Consider the following 23224-nt stretch of genomic DNA (forward strand, 5'->3'; position numbering starts at 1 on the left):
GCCATACAACGGAGCTGCTAATTAGTGTATACGCAAGTAATACTGAACAATAGCTGAAGTCTCCTATTTATGTAACTTAGAACCAATTAAGGAATGAGTTACACCTAGTATAGCTTAAATAAACAGGACCAAAGATAGAGTTATAAGTTCTAACGACAAATGAATATAGAATGCACGGTCACTAGTTATTACACATCACATGATGGTTTTTAGTCAGTTGTTTTTCACAACAAACACAGTTTCCATGATATGGATTTATGGTAATACAAGATTATTTTAGAAGACAATGGGTTTTTTGACAATGGATTTCTATGACCTAGGAAGCTATCAGTCTAAAATGTATGTATACATGTATTAATTATTTGTTTTAAAAATAATATTGTTGGATATGTTATATCATGTTTCCATGTGCTTATGTATATATATCGTTTGGTTTTTTTATACATTATATAACTTTGTGTACATGCACTTCTCATATTATATTGAAGCAATGCTGTTCTAGATTAGATAGACAAATACACCTGTGAGAATAGAGAAAGGGTGTGTACTAGGTGTAACTCATTCCTTAATTGGTTCTAAGTTACATAAATAGGAGACTTCAGCTATTGTTCAGTATTACTTGCCTGAGGAAACAGAGTGGTTAGCTCTGAGAAACGCGTAGGGTGTTTTACTGACTGATTTTATATATGATACATTGATTTTTATAAAGTTCTTTTTATTCACTGAACTCTCCTATTGTTTCATTGAAATATCTCAAAAAATACCTTGGAACAGTTCATTGCCAGAGTGTACATGTGCGCTGGGCCACTGCAATATACCCAGCAAGCTACATTAGCACTATAGTGTGCTTCCCACTGCGTGAGTATACTTCTAAGGGGAGTTGTTAGTGGGACAATTTAATGCTAACTGATCTGCACTAGGAGTCGCCCTCTGCACATCTTCCATTTTTTTAGATTCCTATAACAACTCAACAGGAGGAGCTGCCCTGACATTTGGTGCACAGTCAACTGGGACACTGCTAAGTTCCCAGACCGTTTACCTTGGCACTACCTCTGCCTTCACAATTTGTGAGTATAAAATTTAGATCTTATCACATTTGCCCAGTTCTGTATTGGCTACACTAGGAGGCGCCCTTTTTTTTTTTTTTTTTTTTTTTGTATTAGAAGAGCTTTAATGCTTTAGTTCAATGCCCTACCAAATGCCATTCTAAGGGCAATGCCCAACCAAATGCCATTATCAATTGCAATCTTTAGTTTAGGTTTTATTAAATATACTTTTTATTATTATTATTTTTTTTAGCTAAGTAATAGAGCTAAATCACTTTAGGCCAATACCCTTTTCAAGGAAATATTTAAATTAGGTTCTAGTGTTAGTATATGGTCTTTTATTTTAGGGTGTGCTTTTTTATGAGGGGAATTTTATGGTGTTTTTTATTTTTGGTAGTATTTTCTGTAATGTCTTTTTTATTTTCTGTAGTTTTAGTACTTTTTAATTTTGTGTTACTTAGTGAGTGCTAGTTTAAGGGTATTTAGGGGGATAGCTGTTAGGGGGTTTGAGATGGGGAGTAACCTGCATTTTAATTAGGATACATTGCCAGTAGGGCAATATATATTTCAAGGGCAGCACTACAAGTTAGGTATAGGGTTTCAGCCACATTTGTCCAGTGTGAGGCAGGTAGTGTAGGTTTAGTTACAGTTAGGCTAGTTATGTATTAGGTGAAGTGTTCCTACACAGAGACTGTTTTTTGTTTCAGCAAATGCACTGTTTGTGCTGTGTATATGCCCCCCCCCTGCGTGCTGATAGTGCCGACAAGTGGCAATGTCGGCGGATATCAATTATGTCCTATGAGAGACACATCACCACTTGTTGGCACTTCGCGAGTTACCCCCCTTTTTTGAATATATCAACAGATGTTTTGAACATCGGGGCCTAAGGGATATAGAGCATCAAGGAAGAACCTCTTGTCATATCTGTTGGAGGTAAAAGCAATACTTTATGCTCTGAAATCATTTAAGGATAGACTGCAAGGCCAGGCAGAGAAGATTGTTTCTGACAATTGCTCGAAGTCTTATAATCAGATTTCAGGGAGGAACACAAATTTAAACATTTCTTTGAATGGCACGCTTAGTCCTTTGATTGGTATAGAAATGTGTGGGTCAATAGATCTTTCTTTCATCTGAATCTGTAGCAGATTACTTAAGAAGAAGGACAGGACTTAATACTTCTCTTTCTGATTTTTGACAGGATGCAATATGCTGAGTATTGATAATTAAGTACTACCCTCCCCTTAAATAAAACATTGTTGCTACACTAACCAGCTCACTCTCATAGTGGCCTCATCCCTTATATTCATACCAGGCTATGGCCTTACAATGGCATTTCTGTGTATTGCCATCAGATATATCCTTTTTAAACAACTATAAATTCTGTAAATCAGATATTGCTGCTTGCTCACTTTGTACATCCCCATTAACTTTTAGCAATTTAGAAGCTGATACATGCTGTTATTTGTGTTTTTTCTTGCTCTATCTAAGACAAATATTTATTTTCACAGGTCTTTACCTTTTCTTCAGAGGTCAAACTAAACCACAGTCTTTTTGGGCTTTGCCTCCTCAGCTTCCTGCAACCCATCCTGGGTCAGCAGACACATTAAGTGCCTAGTGGGAACTCAGCAGAACACAACCTCACAGGTGCACCACACACAGGGAACACCCCTTTGCAAGAAACACTGTCCACGAGGTAAAAATTGTGTTTTTATAGAATTATGTCAGAGACTTTATACTACTAGCCAGATTTCTTAAAATCACCAGACACCTAATGCTGACAAAATTGCAGTAACAGTGCTTCTTTCTACAAATATAGCCTTAAAACTGTAGTCCGTTACTTTTATTAGTACATTAATATCTGTGTGAGGACAAAAAAATCATTAGAAATATTTAAAGGTTCCTCAAAAAAATATAATAAAAAAATGATTTCCCCATGTTCAATTTGTTCTGACGATTTTATGTAGTTGTCTCTGCTGTTACAGTTACTAAATTCTTGTTCTAAGAAGCCAAATACCCAGGGTGAAATCTTCTTAAGCTTTCTTCTGTACAATGCAAAGAAATTACCTGTAGTGTATCAGCATGACAACAGCACAAAAAGCTACTTAAGAAAATATGTTAGAACACCGTATTAATATTGAGAGAACAGTTCCATTTATTAGTTGGAATGAAGTGGAAAAGTAGAACTATTTTTTACAACCTTAAAATTCTCTAGACAGATATGACAATGTTCTTCTAGAAATTGTCAAAATAAGTCAAAATATAAGTATATTTTATATAAACCAAAATTTTATTGTATTTTAGTATTCTTTAAAAAAAAACGGATTAGCAGCTATTATTATACACGTTCCATAAATAACAAGACTATTGCCTGGTAATTGGCAGTTTTCTTCATGTATTTCCACTGACTACTGAGATATTGTTTGTGGTTAACTGCAATACCAGCAAGTGAACCTTATCAAATAACCAGCTGCAAGTCAGTGTATTGTAAAGATAAGACAAATACAAAAGTATTGTAAAAAAAAGTATTATTTCATGAAGTATCCAGTTTTTCAGAGGAGCAAAATCTAAAACCCTTGAGGGATTCTCAAAGCACACCTCTTAATCTTCCTATAACACTTCATATATTTAGTTAAAGGGGCAGTTTAGTCAAAATTCAGATAGGGCAGGCAATTTTAAACAACTTTCCAATTTTCTTTCCTCATCAAATTTGTTTTGTTCAATTTGTATTCTTTGTTGAAAACTAAACCTAGGTAGGCTCATATGCTAATTTTTAAGCCCTTGAAGGCCGCCTCTTATCTAAGTGCATTTTGACAGTTTTTCACAGATAGACAATGCTAGTTCATGTGTGCCATATAAATAACATTTGTGCTCACTCCCGTGGAGTTATATATGATATAGCACTGATTAGCTAAAATGCAAGTCTGTCAAAATAACTGAAATAAGAGAGCAGTCTGCAGAGGCTTAGATACAAGATAATCACAGAGTTAAGAAGTATATAAATATACCTGTGTTGGTTATGCAAAACTTGGGAATAGGTAAAAAAAGTATTATCTAAAAATTCTGGAGTAGACTGTGGCATCTACTTATCAAGCCGTCAACTTACTTGCATTCAACGGCACCAATACGCTCGCCTAAGATCGCCTAACATCGCTGCCACGGACCTGAACACGTTCTCTAAAGTTACCAAAAAAGCTGTCAAAAAGCCGCGCACCAAGTAAGGGGCGATGAGCAGCGGACTAATGTTAACTAGCAGTCATCGATCTCGCTGCTCTTCGGCTTTTTCCCAGCTTTATTTGTACCCTGTCACAAAACACCCACACTATACTATACTATACTGTTTTACCCCCTATACCGCCGCTCCCGGAGCCCACCGCAACTCTAATAAATGTATTAACCCCTAAACATCTGCTCATGGACCCAGCCGCAACTAAATAAAGTATTTAACCCCTAAACCGCCACTCCCGGAGCCCACCGCCACCTACATTATACTTATTAACCCCTAATCTTCCGCCCCTACACCACTGCCACCTACATTATACTTATTAACCCCTAATCTGCCGCCCCCTACACCGCCGCCACCTACATTATATTTATTAACCCCGAATCTGCCCCCCCTACACCGCCGCAACCTATATTATATTTAATAACCCCTAATCTGCCCCCCCTACACCGCCACCACTATATTAAATTTATTAACCCCTAAACCTAAGTCTAACCCTAACACCCCCTAACTTAAATGTAATTTAAATAAATCTAAATAAATATTCCTATCATTAAATAAATTATTCCTATTTAAAACTAAATACTTACCTATAAAATAAACCCTAAGCTAGCTACAATATAACTAATAGTTACATTGTAGCTAGCTTAGGGTTTATTTTTATTTTACAGGCAAGTTTATATTTATTTTAACTAGGTACAATAGTAATTAAATAGTATTTAACTATTTAATAACTTCCTAGTTAAAATAAATACAAATATACCTGAAAAATAAAACCTAACCTAAGTTACAATTACACCTAACACTACACTATAATTAAATAAATTCCCTAAACTAAATCCAATTAAATACAATTAAATAAAATTATCTAAAGTACAAAAAAAAAAAAAACTAAATTACAGAAAATAATAAACAAATGAAAAGATTTTTAAACTAATTGCACCTAATCTAATCCCCCTAACAAAATAAAAAAGCCCCCCCAAAATAAAAAAGCCCTATCCTACACGAAATTACAAATAGCCCTTTAAAGGGCCTTTTGCGGGGCATTGCCCCAAAGTAATCAGCTCTTTTACCTGTAAAAAGAAAATACAAACCCCCACCAACATTAAAACCCACCACCCACCCAACCAACCCTACTCTAAAACCCACCCAATACCCCCTTAAAAAAACCTAACACTAACCCCTTGAAGATCACCTTACTGTGAGAAGTCTTCACCCAACCAGGCCAAAGTCCTCAATGAAGCCAGCAGACGTGGTCCTCCAGACGGGCAGAAGTGGTCCTCCAGATGGGCAGAAGTCTTCATCCAGACGGCATTTTCTATCTTCATCCATCCGGCGCGGAGCGGCTCCATCTTCTAGACATCCGACGCGGAGCATCCTCTTCATCCGACGTCTTCTTGAACAATGACGGTTCCTTTAAGTGACGTCATCCAAGATGGCGTCCCTTCAATTCTGATTGGCTGATAGAATTCTATCAGCCAATCAGAATTAAGGTAGAAAAAATCCTATTGGCTGATGCAATCAGCCAATAGGATTGAGCTCGCATTCTATTGGCTGTTCCAATCAGCCAATAGAATGCTTGAAAATATGAATATTTCACATTCCAATGTTCTTCACATAGCATATGTTCTATTTATTCATAAATTCATATTTCTATTTACAGTATATATTTGATGGTATTTTGGTACGATATATATCTATACATGATTATATATATCTATTTATATATATATATATATATATATATATATATATATATATATATATATATATATATATATATATATATATATATATATATAAATGCAGAACATTGGAATGTGAAATATACAGTAAACTGTATAACACTTTATTAAAAATGAATATTGCATAAGTATGTTTTTCATGTTTTCATGAAAATGCAAAGGACTCCAATGCACTTCTATATATGTCTATATACATATTAATGTTTATATGTATATATATATATGTCACATATAAATTTATAAATACGTATGTGCATACATATAAATATATATATATATATATGTATATATAGGTATACAGTATATATATATATATATATATATATATATATATTAAGAAATATACATCTTTAGACATGTATATGTATGTATCTCTTTGTTAAAGCCCTTTGCTGAGACCTGATATGTTTGAGCCCTTATAACTTTTGTGTTCAATATTTTTTTTTAAATAATTTTTATTAGATGCTGTTATTATGAGTGTAACTGTACTTTGTAATGTATTTTTGATGTGTTCTGCCAACCAGAGCTCTGAGGATGCGCTAACCAGATGCACATTAACTTAGATTTCGCTCAAACGATCACGTTTACTACCAACTTGTAATACTATTAGCGTTCCACTCTTAATCTAGCCCTATATGTTGGGAATGTGGCAATGAGTTAGGCTTCCGCCGAAACGCGTCAGCCATAGTATCAGCTAGCTGTCAAGATTTTTGTGTTACTGTATTTTACCCGAGAGTATCCACCCTCCAACACTACGTTTGTATTCTGTTTTGGATTTCTTATCCATTAAATTCACATACCAGCAACCGCTCTGTGCTTCTCATTTATTTTTCCTGTTAAATGGCTGACAATCCCAGTATATCAGCATCTCAGGCAAAAATGTTAACATTTATCATATAACATAAAATATGGCTTAACATGCCAAAAGTAATTATTCTCATTTACATCATACAATACAGAGGAATACTAATCTTAATGTTTTAATTACAGTTTTCATAGCAGAAGGGAATCTTCACCCAGACCAGGCACATTTTATCCTGGGGAGAAAGGCTAGGGATAATTCTCTTCACTGCCAACTTATATCTCATGCTCAAGCCAATAACATACCTCTACCATTATAGTCCTGTTTTTTATTTAATGTTTTTTTTAGATCTTGGCAATAGAAGTCATTATATGAGGTGGGAAGCTAACGGATATGAAACATCAGTAGATCTATTGATTTCAATGAAGCTGATCTTGCAACTTGCTTTTCTGAGGAGCAGATACAATTGTTTATGAATTCCACAATTTTCAAGTAGTGAGGTTGTGGCAAGTTTTTCAGAAACATATTAGTTTCATGTCTGTGTTCAACAGGTATCCCATTGAGAAGTGATCTATGGGGCTGGTATCAATAAGATAAGTCATGTGAGTAGTGAGCTTAGTCCCATACAAAATAATAGACCTCCCACCTTGAACCCAGTAAGTACATGAATCTCACTCTTACTTCAAGTCTGTATTCTGAGAGCACCCTGCATCACTTTAAATTTTGTTTAAATAATTAGACATAATATATTAAATTAATGCCTACATTTACAACTTAAACTATTTGTTTAAATTAGAATTCATTTTCCCTTTTTTATTATTTTATTTTATTTGAGCCAACTTCTCCAGCTTTAAAAAGGTAAAGATAAATACATTTTTCTTGTACTAATTGTAAGCAAGTTTTTTTTTATTATCTTTATTACATATTCAAGTCAGACAACATGTACAGAGACACATGGAATAATAATAAGATAACCAACAGTAGATAGCATTAAATAATTGGCAGATATTGACAATAAATAGCCTGACAATTATAGGTAATGGAAATAGATATACTAAAGCTGAATCTAGATAAGGGCTGGTCAGGCCAGACTTCAGGAGCTAGAGAGAAAACCAAGAAGTTATGCTACAGAAAAACAAAATACCAGTACCGGGAGGGTTAGGAGGGAGGCAGGTGGATGGCACCTTGCTTAAGGGGGGTGAGAGGGGACGGGAGCAGGTGGGACCGCTACGCTACAGAATTTTTTTTTTTATATTCCAGCACCAAGAGGGTTAGGAGGGAGGGGGGTGGGCAGCACCTCGCTGGAGGGGGCGGGTGGGACCGATACGCTACAGAAAATGTGTTTTTTTACAAATGCCATGACGGCCAGCACCGGGAGAGTTAGGAGGAAGGTGGGTGGGCAGCACCTCACTGGAGGGGGGCAGGAGAGCGGGTGGGACTGTTACGCAACAGAAAAAAAAATGTTAAAATTCCAGCGCCAAGAGGGTTAGGAGGGAAGCTGGTGGGTGGCACCTCGCTGGAGGGGACGGGTGGGACTGCTACGCTACAGAAAATATGTTTTTTTACAAATGCCATGACGGCCAGCACCGGGAGGGTTAGGAGGAAGGTGGGTGGGCAGCACCTCCATGGAGGGGGGCAGGAGAGCGGGTGGGACCACTACGCTACAGAAAAAAAAATGTTGACAGCAGCAGGGAGGGGGGTTTGGGACTTGGGCAGCTACAAACATACCTGGCCTTACACATTTTGGCCTGTATACATGGGCTTTAAGACTAGTATATTATATTAGACACAGACACAAAAATGAACAATAAAAATAATTCTTACCTCAGTTCATTGTATCCCCTGTGTTCAGCATTTGTGTGGCCCCAGCACATTCTGATTCCATCACATATCATCTCCATTGCCATGTTAACCAAACCAGAGCATTACCAGCAGACTCTTTCCATCTTTTCCAACTTTCCATCAGCACATTTACATTTTGTAACAAAACAGCAAACAGCTATGCTGATGATCACAGCAAAATACGCTTCTTTCAACTTATCATTTACACCTTTACTAAGGTCAGAAAATATATTTCTTTCAGCTTATCTTTTGCGCTTATACAGAGAACAGAATATATTAATTCCATCCTGATATTTAAAAAACAGTACCATTCTTATTTAGGGTCAGTTTTCAAGTGGCGTGCTAACAGTTACGCGCAAATCAATATTGGGTTTATCTCCGCTGTTTGCACATGGCGGATCTAGTACTCATGTTACAAGTTAAAAGTAAACACAATCACTTGAGCATAATTGAATTTAACGTGCGTCGGGATAGCACAACCTCAGAGCTCTGGTTAACTATTTCACAAAACAAGAATCTGTCACAAAACTCATAAAAAATACATTTAAAAGTTACTCTCATAACACTGTCTAACAAAATAATTTAATAAAATATTGCACAACAATAGTTATAAGGGCTCAACGATATGAGGTCTCAGGTGTTATAAATAAAAAAGGCAGGCAGAGGGCTTTAACATAGAGATACCTCATACACGTCTAAATATATATTGTGTATATATACACACTGTATATATATATATATATATATATATATATATATATATATATATATATATATATATATGTGTGCATTGGTGCCCTTTGCAGTCAAGTAGATGAAAACATGTAAAAGCATATTCATGCAATATTCATATATAATAAAGTGTATTTATATGAATATATATATGTATACACATATAAATACACAAATAAATATGTACACATATATATATATATATATATATATATATATATATATATATATATATATATATGTGCATTGGTGCCCTTTGCAGTCAAGTAGATGAAAACATGTAAAAGCATATTCATGCAATATTCATATATAATAAAGTGTTTAACTGTATTTGTACTGTAATTATTTCACATTCCAATGTTCTTTACATAAGGGAATATGTTCTAAGTATTTATATATACCGTATTGTCCTGAGTATAGGCCGCACTTTTACCCCCTAATTTTATTCTTTATATTAATCGGTATGTTATCGACGGCATCCACTGCTACTATAGGAATGCATCATGCAGCAGCAGAAGAATTGTTTTGTTTTTTTACTTCCATATTAAAATGTATTACCGTATTTTTATTATTGGGCTTGGAGGATGACTTCTGGACTGGAAGTTACTTTATGTGGTGGGGCGGTGGGCCGCGGGGGGGCACGCGCTCACGTTTGTGCGGTGAGGGTGGAGAGTGACTGAATGTGGGGTCGTGGTGAAGTGGAAGGAGCCGGTAAGTCCTGGCCTATAAAGGCAGCTGGGAGCCCCAGCTCCTGCAATATGTGGACCGGGTGTGGATGACTGTAGACAACATATTACTGATTACCAGCAAGCTCCAGGCTCCAACGCTACCCACCCAGGCATACAATTTTGACTGCGCAGTGCGAAGCTAGAGGCAACACCAGGCAGCCGGCATATGGACACTAGTGGTTGTGGTGATGAGGTGAGGCTGTATTCAGGGAAGGAGGCAAAGGCACTAGGCAGGCTAAGGCCGCCATCATCTGCATCTCCCAGTCACTCCCAAATAATTACTGGTAAGTATTGCTTGCAGCTAAAAGTCCTAATAGTGTATTGTCCTGTTTTGGATCAAACACTTTTTAGATTTTAGAGAAACCCTCTTGTAAAGTGATAATTCCAGTTAATAACTAATGAGCAATAACTGCAATCAGAAGCAAGTTTCAGTATAACTGGCAGTTACGGTATATTGAGACTTGCTTCTGACTGCAGTTACATCCCATTAGTGACAGCATTTAATGGCTCCTTTAATGGCTCCGGCGAACTGTTCGTGACATCACTAATGACCACATAAAGAGGAGGTTGGGGACAGAAGATCCGAAGATAAGAAGAAAAGAAGATGGATTAAGAAAGAAGCCCACTGCCGGGATGAAGATACAGGACCATCTCCGCCACATAGGAGTCGGCTTTAACTTTGGTGAGTACAATCTTTGGGGTTCATTAATAGAATTTTTTTAAAGTGTTTTTTTTTTTTCTTTTTGGGCAGCAAAAGAACTTAATGCCTTTCTTAGGGCAATGCCCAACCAAATGCCCTTTTCAGGAAAAATGTTAGAGTGTTTTTTGTAGTGTTGGTTTGTGAAAAAAATCTAAATCACTTTAGGGCAATGCTCTACAAAAAGCCCTTTCAAGGGCTATTGCTTTATTTCGGATTAGTGTTAGTATAGGGTCTTTTATTTTAATGTTTTGTTGTCTTTGGGGTTTTTTCATTGTCGTCACAAAATACCATTGCCATTGTTAGCATTGCCATTTTTTTTGGTCCGCTCATGCACTAGAGGTTGTCAGTTATCGTTATATTTTATTGTATGTGCTATATCATAGCTTTTGGTAATGTTAATAATTTTATACACCCTTGATGTTCATTTTGCAGTCCATATGTGTCCAATATGTGATGAACAAAATCAAACAAGAAGGAGACCCCTGTGTGCATCAGTCAAATAACAGTATCTCAGATGTGATGTCTCTGATACAGGGTACTCACATTTTAGGTGGAGCACACGTGTAGTGCTATATGGCACAAGCTGGATATCCTCAGCAATCCAGTTAACTGAACTCTGGGATACCAGAACACTGCAGTCCCCACACTCTGTCTGAATGCAGATGGGCTGGTTGAACCCAGAAATGGTGCACAGGTTCAAATTTAAAATCACAACTTTTTATTAAAACTGGTATACATGAGATAAAAACAAATGAACCAAGTAAAAAAAAAAGGGGTCTGCTAGCTCACCCTCTCTAGGCTGTGCAATGCGTTTCTCAGCGTGTCCAAACGCTGTTTCATCAGGCATATTCAATTGTCTTCAGTCAGCCTTTAAACGCACCGATTCTACCAATCAAATAAAAAAGACGACCCTTGGGGTGTCTACATATCCGTCATTACCATTTGTTATAGAGGCATGTTATAGGTGTCCAATATGTTGTGTTTCGAAAGGTTTGCGTTCTAACATTTATCTGTAGCTTGTTTACAATTGTAGCCCAGCTAGACATATTGATTTTTTTTACTTTTTTTGGCTTAAAATAGGGAATGAGTCAAAACAAAAATATAGCAATTTCTTACAACTACCTCAATTCCATAATGTATTTTTTATTTTTTTTTTGCTGATCCTTTGATACACGTGATACAGAAACTGCCCTGTAGCTCAAATCAATGCATCATACTTGTACACTTTATCTGTCATTTTCCACTTACACTCTTGCACTGTAATATTTAATGGAAGTATTTTATCTATAGAATATTAAAGAATTACATTTTACCACTATGACACTGAAATACTTTACCTAAAGTTATTTAAATTTACAAATCTGATCTAGGCGTTAATATGGTATAGCAAATATATACATATCTACTGGGGGGAACAATTTCATTCTAATATTTAGTGATAAATGTATGTATTTTGGAGTCTCTCATTTAAATTATCAGAACTGAAAAAATGTTGCTTGTAATACCCATAAATTGCAAAAGTTGTAATATTAAAACAAATACAAATTACCTTTGTGTCATCATGGAAACTTTTTTTTTCACAATTATCATCACACTATTTAAATTGTTTTATTTAAAGACCCTGCGTGCTACATTTAATCATAGACTATTTACTTGTCCCTATCTAAAATGTCATACTGCCATACTTAAAGTGTCATAATATTATAGTGCAAACTCTTAAAAACAAAACAGTCAAATAAATGAAACGTTGTTTAGAGCCCGCAATAGCTATATCCTTGGGGTATTCTGTGTAAAAATGGAAATTATTAAAAAAAATAACAAAACAAAGCTGCATTATTCATTTCAATTTACAGTCATCTGATTTCATTTCAGTTTAATTCTGTTACAACATAACAGCTGGGTGTTTGTCGGAGGACATGATCAATTTAATTGTCATTCTATCCATTAAAATGTTTACTACTCTGTTGTGAACACAGACGGTATTAATATATGAAAAAAAAAAATGAAAATTGAATACAAACCAGACATAAGATAATGGCTTCTTGCAATTTAAGTAATGGAGATGCTGTTTGTAATTTAGCATTCATTAGTGTAATAATAGTAATTTAATTATATTTTCTTTTTTTGTGTACAATAATAATAGGGGTTTAATACAGGGAGTCTATTCATGGATCCCAGAAACAGATTGTGTTTCTGGCTATTTAAACCCAGCATGTGCTGTCCTTTTGTATTGGATATTTCATGCTCAAGCATCATTTTAAACATTGGATTGAAATAAAAGGGTTTGCTAAGTAAAAGGAACAAAGTGTTCACTTTATGCCAACCTTAACTTGTCTGAACATGGAAGATGATAATGAGTGCCATTAAACCACCCACAAGACTATCCTTCTTGCTTCTAAAGACTCACGTCAGTGACAAACACTAGCAGGGGGTATCCTTTGAGAGTTATTGATGGGGGAGCCCCGGGACTAATTGGAATTAGTAATTAGACCGACCTGCTATTTTCTTTTCGCCTTTCACAAATCTAATGTCATCTTTCTAGGAGTCTTCTAGTCATATTTTCATTATTATTTATCTAAGTAAGGAGTTATTATTTCCTCCACATGTTCCTTAAGATTGCTAATTAACTGCTGGATTTCTCACATGCCATATCCTATTTTTCATGTCTCTGTATTTTTTTAAGCTTTTTTTCTTGTGGCATGAGCTACTTACTTTGATAAGGAAATACTTTATTTTACATTTACAAACATGTCTAGATCAAAACATTTTTACATTTGACACCTTACTGGTTTTGAACACCTCAGAAAACACAAGGAGACCAAGTTTGGCAGAGAAAAAAATATATATAGATATTTGGGCTCTGTGACATTGCCCTCTCCTGCATCCACTCTTATCTATCTAATAGGTCCTTTTCTGTCACATTTGCTGGCGACTCCTCCTCTTCATTGCCTTTGTCTCTTGGAGTACCTCTAGGCTCTGTTCTAGGCCCTCTACTCTTCTCTATCTATACTTCCTCACTGGGTAAACTTATCAGTAGCTATGGCTTCAACTATCACCTCTATGCTGATGATACTCAGATCTACCTATCCACCCCTGCACTCTTTCCTTCTCTCCTTTCAAACATCAGCGACTGCTTATCTGGCATTTCATCCTGGATCGCTCTCTCACAAACTAAAAATCAACATGTCCAAGACTGAGCTTCTTCTAATCCCCCCATCTAATTCTACACCAGTTTCTAACTTTACTATCACTGTTGACGACACCACTATCTCCCCATCACCCCAAGTCCGCTGCCAAGGAGCTATACTTGACTCCTAATCTGTCCTTCATACCCCATACCCATTTGCTCTCTTCACCAGCCCAATATCTTCAAAATTCATCTTTTTCTGAGTACTGAAACTACTAAACAGCTAATCCATTCCCTAGTAATTTCCCGGCTTGACTACTGTAATAACCTACTAACTGGCCTTCCTCTCTTCAATTCATCCTAAATGCCTCTGCTAGGCTAATCCACCTCTCCCGACACTCTGTATCTGCTGCACCCCTCTGTGAGTCCCTTCACTGGCTACCCATTCACAGCAGAATTAAATTCAAAATTCTCACTCTGACCTACAAAGACCTTACCAATGCAGCCCCCCCACCTCTCCTCACTCATCAACAAATATACTCCAACCCACCCCCTATGATCCAACAATGATCTACTCCTTGCATCGTCTACCATCACCTCCTCCCATGCTAGACTACAGGACCTCTCTCGTGTGGCACCAACCCTCTGGAACGCACTTCCTTGAGCTATCAGACTTTCCCCCAACCTCTCCTCCTTTAAATGCTCCCTAAAGCCCTTCTTGTTTAGGGAAGCCTATCACCAAATCAGGAATGAATTCCACTTGACTAAAAGTTGCCCTTATCTAACTCCACACTAACATCATTCCCACCTTTTGCAGTCCCCACCTCCTGTTTATCACCCTCCTACCCATCTAGATTGTAAGTTCCCACAGGAACAGGGCCCCCAATTCCCCCTGTATTTGTTTGTTTAAATTTGCAATTCTCTCCATATTGTACTGTACTTTTATCTTTGTTACCCATGAACAGCACTGCAGAATCTGTTGGCACTTTATAATTAAAGAATAATAGTAATAAATATTATACTAAAAGAGCAAAAGTAAGCCACACAACTGTACATTTACCATTTATTTATTCTGCTGATCATTTCTAATCATAAAATCAAAGGTTTTCCATGTCTGGACAGGATTTAATGCCGGAGTGACGTGCAGTGAGGTCAGAGGCTGGTGAGGCACTGGCTGTGATCACTTCTCTTTCTCTCAATTCTCTCTCACTTCTCTCTTTCTCTCACTTCCCTCTCTCTCTCTCTTTATTCTCTCTTTCACTCACTTCTCTTTCTCTCACTTCTCACTCTTTCTCTCTCACTTCCCCCTCTCTTCCTCTCTCACTCCCCTCTCTCTTTCTCACTTCCCTCTCTCTTTCTCTCTCTCATACAGCTTTCTTTCTCTCTCTCTCACTTCCCTCTCTCTTTTTTCCTCTCTTTTTCTTACTTCACTTTCTCTCACTTCTCTCTCTCACACACACTTCTCTCTCTATCAATTCTCTCTCTCACGTCTCTCTCTCACTTCTATTTCTCTCTCACTTGTCTCTCTCATTTGTCTCTCTCACTTGTCTCTCTCACTTGTCTCTCTCACTTGTCACTCTTTCTCTCTCACTTCCCTCTCTCTTTCTCTCTCACTTCCATCTGTCATTCTCTCTCTCTCTCATACACCTTTCTTTCTCTCACTTCTCTCTCTCTCACTTCCCTCTCTCTTTTTTCCTCTCTTTCTTTTACTTCTCTTTCTCTCACGTCTCTCTCTCATACACTTCTCTATCTCTCTCACTTCTCTCTCTCACTTCTCTCTCACACTTCTCTCTCTCTCTCTCTCTCACGTCTCTCACTTCTTTTTCTCTCTCACTTCTCTCTCACACTTGTCTCTCTCACTTGTCTCTCTCTCTTTCTCTCTCTCTCTTTCTCTCTCTCTTTTTCTTACGTTCTCTCTCTCTCTTTCTATCTCTCTCTCTGTGTGTCTCTTTCACTTTCTTTTCTTGGGTGCCTTATACCAACTAGAAAATTATCAGGTACTTTTAAAGGGATAAGGGAGGAAATTTGGTATTACTGGAAGAGTCATTTTACTTAAATGAAGTAAAAAGACAACTTAATGATAAACAACAATATGTCAAATTATTTATCAATCCTATATTTTCTATGCAAAAGAATTTACAGAAAATTTTAAAATCAGCTCTTGGGGAAGGTATTATTTCTCCAAAAGAATATCAGTACTTGTTTCGAAAACATCCAGTAATGACAACTTTCTACATTATCCCAAAACTCCATAAAAATTTCTCCCATCCGCCAGGACGCCCGATTGTCTCGGGTATTGGAAGCATTAGTGAAAACATTGGAAACTACGTGGATCACTTTCTTCGTCCCTTACTCTAATCACTTCCTTCTTACGTAAAAGACACTCCTGATTTGTTGAAAAAGTTGGATGGCATCACGGTTGACAATGACACTATTTTAGTGTCACTGGATGTAGAAGGCCTATATTCCTCCATTCCGCATGAAATAGGAATGGAGGCATGTAAACACTTCTTAAAATCAAGGGGACAATCCTTTGATAAACATACTCATTTAGTTTTAGATTTGTTGAGATTTGTTTTGGAGAATAATGTTTTCCAATTTGATAAAGCATTGTATAGGCAATGTAGGGGCACAGCCATGGGGGCAGTATGTGCCCCTACCTATGCATGTCTTCATCTTGGGGCATAGGATCTCTTTGATGTCTATGAAAAATATGATCACATTTTCGAATCACATATCTCACTTTGGTTGAGATATGTGGACGATATTTTGATTTTATGGAAAGGTCCCATACACTTGCTAACATTAGTGTATGATTCAAAGGAATTAGCCTTCTTAGATATAATGATTAGGAAAGAAGGTACATCGATAGTGACTGAAAACTATAGAAAAAGTACAGCCACAAATAGTATCTTAGAGGCATCTAGTTGTCACCCTTACCATCTGAAAAGAAGTGTCCCATGTAGTCAATTCTTGCGTCTAAAAAGAAATTGTTCTTCAAACACTAAATTTGAATACCATGCAGATTTAATGCAACAGAGATTTATGAATCGTGGGTACTCTAGGAGAAACATCCAATCATCATTGAATAAAGTTAGAAAAAAGAATAGAGACACCTTGCTCTACCAGTCCAGACCCCAAATAACTAATAACCTAACCAGATTTATAACTACATACAATTGTCAATGGCCAAAGATAAGAGAAATACTATCTAAACATTGGCATATTCTTACTTTAGATGAAAAAATTAAATCTAAAGTGGGTGATTACCCATTAATAACTGCAAAAATAGCACCATGTTTGAAAGATAAACTGGTACAAAGTAAATTTGTTAGATCACCAGCTCTAAATTGGTTAGGGTTAAGACAAGAGGTAAAGGGGAGTTATCCTTGCAGACACTGTGTGTACTGCCCTTATATGCAGAAAAGTAAAACTTTTTCAAGCAATAATAGCAAAACATATAATATTAAAATCTTTGCAAATTGCAATTCTGTAGGTGTGGTATATTTGCTATACTGTTCCTGTCCATATTTCTATATAGGAAAAACTAAAAGACTTTTCAAAGAAAGAGTCCAGGAGCATAGAGATGATATAATATATGGCAGAGATACTAGTGTAGCGAGACACTTTGCCCAATACCATCAACAAAATCCAGCTTCCCTAAAATTTATTGGAATTGATAGGGGAATACAAAGTGGTAGAGGTGGTGATGAAGACAATTGTCTTTTAAGAAAAGAATCGAGGTGGATATATGTTCTTCAAACACTGTCCCCAAAAGGGTTAAATGAAGTAATAGAGTATGCCCCCTTTCTGAAGTAAAAAGTTTAAAATTTAGTAATCTGGAAACGTAGTGTAGTTTTGAGCTAATTTGTATCGTTTTTAAGGATATACAATAAGAAGATTTCTTTGACATATAGTAAAATATCTAAGTACCATTGTTCATTCGATGCAGGTGGGAAAAATTGCAATTGGGAGAAGGCAGCTCAGTGCTGTAGTTTGACTACATGAAATTGTGTTTTTTGTGCTCAAAATCTTTATATGCAGGTATGGATATTTAAATTTGAAGTAGCGTTTTGTTACTATTAAGCTACAGCCTCTATGCAAATTTGACCCTTGATAAGGGAGGTGAGAATACCTGTGCAAATTAGTCCTGACGAGGCCCCGAATTATCGCAAGGCATTGTGGGGCGAAACGTACGTTGACTATGCTAAAGCTATGCAAAGAAACAGAGCACATCTGTGGCAGATGAATGGAGGTTCCTTTCCTGAGTGAAGCACAAACCAAGAGGGAGTGATGACACTCTGATCCGGTATTGACCGGGAAACAATTTTGTTTGGATATGAATTCTTAAAGCCGTAGCGTTTGTTCACCTAAATGTACAGGTAATACGCTGGAAGACACGGCTCAACTAAGGTACTGTTATTTGAATGCTGATTTCATTTCTGGGGTTATGTGCACATAATAGGATGGAACACGCTGTGCTGAACAGGCCTTTGCCTCAAATATCAGGACACTTTGTTTTGATGCTACTAAAATCTTTTCACGATAAAGCATGTTAAAGATGGTGATTTAAGTTCACAAACCAAGCCCAATCAAACCTAAAGTGGTAAAATTTAAATGAGGACGCTTTTACCTCAGTTGATTTAAATCAACCACAGCATGAATGATAATACGGTTGTGGTTTGTGCACAGTCTGCAAGCAAAGGCACAATATTGCAGCAAAAATGTTAGAGGACGCTTTTACCTCGAAAAATGTTGCAAATTTTTGTATATTAATATTGCAGTTGCTACCGTAATTGTTGTATGCTGTGTGAAGTCACACTTATTATGGCATTAATCTAAAGAGGATGTTTTTACCTCGTGTAATAGCTATGATTATACATGTATGTGCATAGCAGAATGCCATAATAATATGACACTATTTAATCATCATCCATAATATTTCCTGTTTCTATTCTGCTTTAAGTAAGGGTTGATTACCCGGTCTTGTATATAAACTTGGAATATAATGCTATCGTGTATTAGAGTGATGCATCACTTAGTGACATACTGAAATGTTTGTTGTGAATAAATGTCTCTGTATTTGATGACAAGCCTGTCTGGTTTCTCTTGATCATTGTGTGGTTGGTGCCTGTTTCCACCTGGCGCCCAGAAGAGCAGAGGTTTAGAGTGCTGAAATCCCTAGTCATTTACTTTTTCTTAACTCTATTTATTTTGTATAATATCTAATAATAGGTTCTGCACCACTATTTTGGTATTTAAAGGTATACCTAGTAGTCCTTTTGGTATTGGTAACTGTATAGGTTGAAATTGCTAAGTTACATAAATATAATACCTCTCTCCCTACAATTCTTATCGTTCATATACTTTTAAAGGGACAGGAAATCCAAAATGTTTCATAAATCTTACTTAGTATCTAATAAGTTTTGTTCTCTTAGTATGTTTTGTTAAAAGTCATAGCTAGGCAAGTTCAGGGACAGAAATACAACTGCTGTGAGTTAGCTGAACACAGGTGAGCCAATGACAAGAGGCATGTATGTGCAGGCACCAATTATCAGCTAGCCCCCAGTAGTGCATTGCAGCCCCTAAACCTAAACAAAAGATATTATATGCTAGTTCATAAAAATGATTGCTGTGCTTGAGTAAATTAGAACAGAAATAAGAATTGCAGAAAACAGAAACATTTTATAACATTAATGCAGACATCTAGATATGTAAATTGTAGCAGATATAAAATTCTAATCCCTCACATCTCGACAGAATTTTTATGTGTAAGACTATCATTTAGTTTTCTTGTAAGCAGACAGGGCCACCCTTAGCATTTGTGGGGCCCTGGGCAAGACAAAATTTGTGGGGGCCCCAGCTCAGACCCTTATGGCACATCCCCATACCAAGCCATGTTTTCCCTCTTTACAATGTACCCTCCCACTAACCTCTGTGTCCCTTTCCTCAAAACAGACAAGAATGACATTGCAGGCAAAAATATATGCTTGTGCACATGTGTTTGTGCCCTAAATTCTCTGTGAAGAAACCCACTTTAATACAGTGCAGAACATGCAAGAAAAACCCATGTGTGTCATTTTTTATTTATACCCTGTTAATAATGGAGATTATGTTCTACTAGCTATATATCAGAGTTTACACAGCTCTGCTTCCTATACCTAACCCTACACCCAAGAGCACAGCTAACCTAAGCCCAACACTGCTCACTTACGTAATACATCTGTAGCACAGAACATTCATATCAATTCATTCAACTTGATAACTTGCAGAGCTGGACCTCAGGCTGGTGCGTAGAGAGCAAAACAGTGCAGAACAAGTGAACATGGCTTGTAACAGCGCCATCTGCTGGCTGTTAAAAGAATCTTTTAAAACCCTATCACAAGCATGCAGAGAAAATTTGCTTCAAAGCTTTCTGTATGGGTGGGCAAGGCTAAATGGCGGTATGTGCAGTCCTCAATCTGGGCTTGAGAGTGCCCCCCCAAGCACTGTTACCAGGCAACTGTCACTCCAAAATACTGGAATAGAAAAATGCTGTTTGAAAGGAAAATGAGCCCTCTGCAGTGATAATAAGCCTCAGCTGGTCTTTTAGTAGCAAAAATATGCCCTACATTCTCCTGCAATCACCAGTTTTCACTAACCGGAATTTCTTCCAATAAATTAAGCACAACAATATAAGGAAACACAATTGTAACCAGACATTGGTTAAACACTGCAATAGTAAGTAATAAATAAGGATTTCACAGCCCTTGTGCCTGCCATTTACCCTCTCTATAATTAACAGTTCAGTTTATTCCCTGCACCACTTTGGCCACCTTATGAGCACTAGTGCAGTTGAGGAAGCACAGCGACAGTTTTGAGTTACGTCTTCTTCAAGCCTCTTACACCTGACCTGAGCCAGCCTTCTCTGCACCATCACGGTCACGATAATTGATCTGACTGAGTGTGTGGCTGGCTTCCGATCTCTTTACTCCTGCATGACATGTGAGAGGCTAACACAGCGCATCTCACTCTGCTCCCGGGATCTCCCGCCCGGCACCAGTCCCACCCACTGGAGTCGTCACTGTCAGATTCGGGACCGCTGATTGACTGAGAGGGCAGGCAGGGCTCCCGAGGCTGCTATAGACCAGCCTCTATTGGGAGCTGTATGGGCCGCGAAGAGAAAAGCATCTTAGCTTATTCACCACTAGATGGCAGTCTCTTGCGCCCCATACAAACAAATACAATCATATTGCGCAACGGAAGGGCTCACAGCCTTTATCTCCTTGCGCAATATGTGTATGTATTTAAGAAATTAATTTTGGGCACGCAAAATTATTTAAATATGATAGCTGAGCCGGCGACAGGGGTAGGGGGGGGTCACTAATTACTACAATTTTTTTAATAAAAACTTAAAAATTATGTATTTATTTTTTATTAATCAGTATTAAATGGTGCAATTACACACATAGGACTGCTGCCTCACCTGCCTCCTATGACAGCACGTCAGACAAAATGCAAATGTTTCAGCACAACACAACAGGCAATCTACATTACACGCATGGCAAACACGTAATTCCAGGTATTTTGACAATCCAAGTTTTCATTAATTTCATAGCTACAAGACCATTTTAATAAGCGCCCACCATAATAGCACTAAAAAGTTTTGTGGCGCTATAAAAATGATAATAATATTAATAATAATAGTGTGAATGAGTCAACTGACCTTTCACAGCACTTGAACAACCTTTGTTACATTATTTACATGGTATGTTTGTCTGCTAAGCTTATATGATGAGTTCCATGCAGTGAAATTAAGAGTCGCTTGGCTGACCAATGTGCTAGGGGCACACAGGTGGCTATGAAACTATCAACGCAGAAAAAATAGATCTATCATAACCAAAAACATTACCTTTCTCTAAACATTCAGACAGTCTTTTACTCAAACCTAACTATCATCAATGTGCAGTCTGGCTTATCTGGGTAATGGCGTAACATGTATATCTATCTAATATAATTTGGCACCGGTCTGAGCAGGGAGAAATGCTTGTAAGCTGGCTTTTAGGTACTTTATTTTCAAACATTTATTGTAGTTGTATATGTAATGCTGGGAAAAATGTATTTTAAGGTTAATTATAAGTGTTATTTTTATAATTATTTAATTATTATTGTAACATATTAACGTACCCCAAAGCAGAACAAATTGCTTATTAAAACAACTGTTAAATGTGGGGACACTGTATTGTAATTATTATTAGAGATATACAATTGTTAATGTAATATGCTATAACACATTTTTAAGTGAATATTTTATGTTACAGACATAGTTTAGTATGAATAAGTAATGTATTAATGTAATTAATGTATTAATATTATACTTGAACAGGTCCTTTTTTGATTTTTCATTTTCCAGATTTCCTTGTATTAATGCTAAATAATATATAATAATATATATATATTATTTCCACCTAGATTTCCTTTGTGGGGAATTTGTATGTTTTTTATGTGTCCATACAGTTATACAAATGTAATGATTTCATTAAATCATAATCAATATCATGATAAAGCATTCATTAAACTATTAAAAAAGCTACAACTTTATAACGTATATTTAAGGGGAAAAAATATTTTTTATTTTATTTTTATATTGTTAATAACAAAACATGGGATTCAGTTTGCCATCAATAATCAATAACACTACACTGATGATTATAAGAGTACTTGGAGCATTTTTTTATATAATCAATGTTAGTTACTCTTCTTCATATCCAGAACCATACACAGTAAGATAAATAGTTCTCAAGCTAAAATTTGCCCTTCAAAAATTGTTTTTGGGTCTGCAGTACTGATGAGATCTAAAGACCGCTGCTCCATAACCTGTCTGCCTGCTCTGAGGAGGTGGACAGAGATTGCGTGAAATCAACCTGATTGAATACTATCGGGTTGATTGGCACCCCCTGCTGGCTGCCTATTGGCCGCGAATCTGCAGGGGGCGGTGTTGCACCAGCAGTTCACAAGAGCTGCTGGTGCAATGCTGTATGTGGATAGCGTATTGCTCTCCGCATTCAGAGATAACTGTCGGACTTGAGCCGCTGATTGGATCATGTAGGACAGAGATTTGTTATATAGGCCCATTGTGATCAATTTGCAATTCTCACCAACTAGGAGGAGGAGGACCTAGTATGTACTGATAAAGATGAGCACCTAGATTGTATTAATTAAGATGGACCTGATAAATTATCCATGATGTTGGAGGAGCAGAAGGGCAGAGTTTATGGCAATTCTTCATATATAAATGCTTTA

Source organism: Bombina bombina, chromosome 3 (genome assembly GCF_027579735.1).
Source record: "Bombina bombina isolate aBomBom1 chromosome 3, aBomBom1.pri, whole genome shotgun sequence".
In the NCBI taxonomy this organism is placed as follows: domain Eukaryota; kingdom Metazoa; phylum Chordata; class Amphibia; order Anura; family Bombinatoridae; genus Bombina; species Bombina bombina.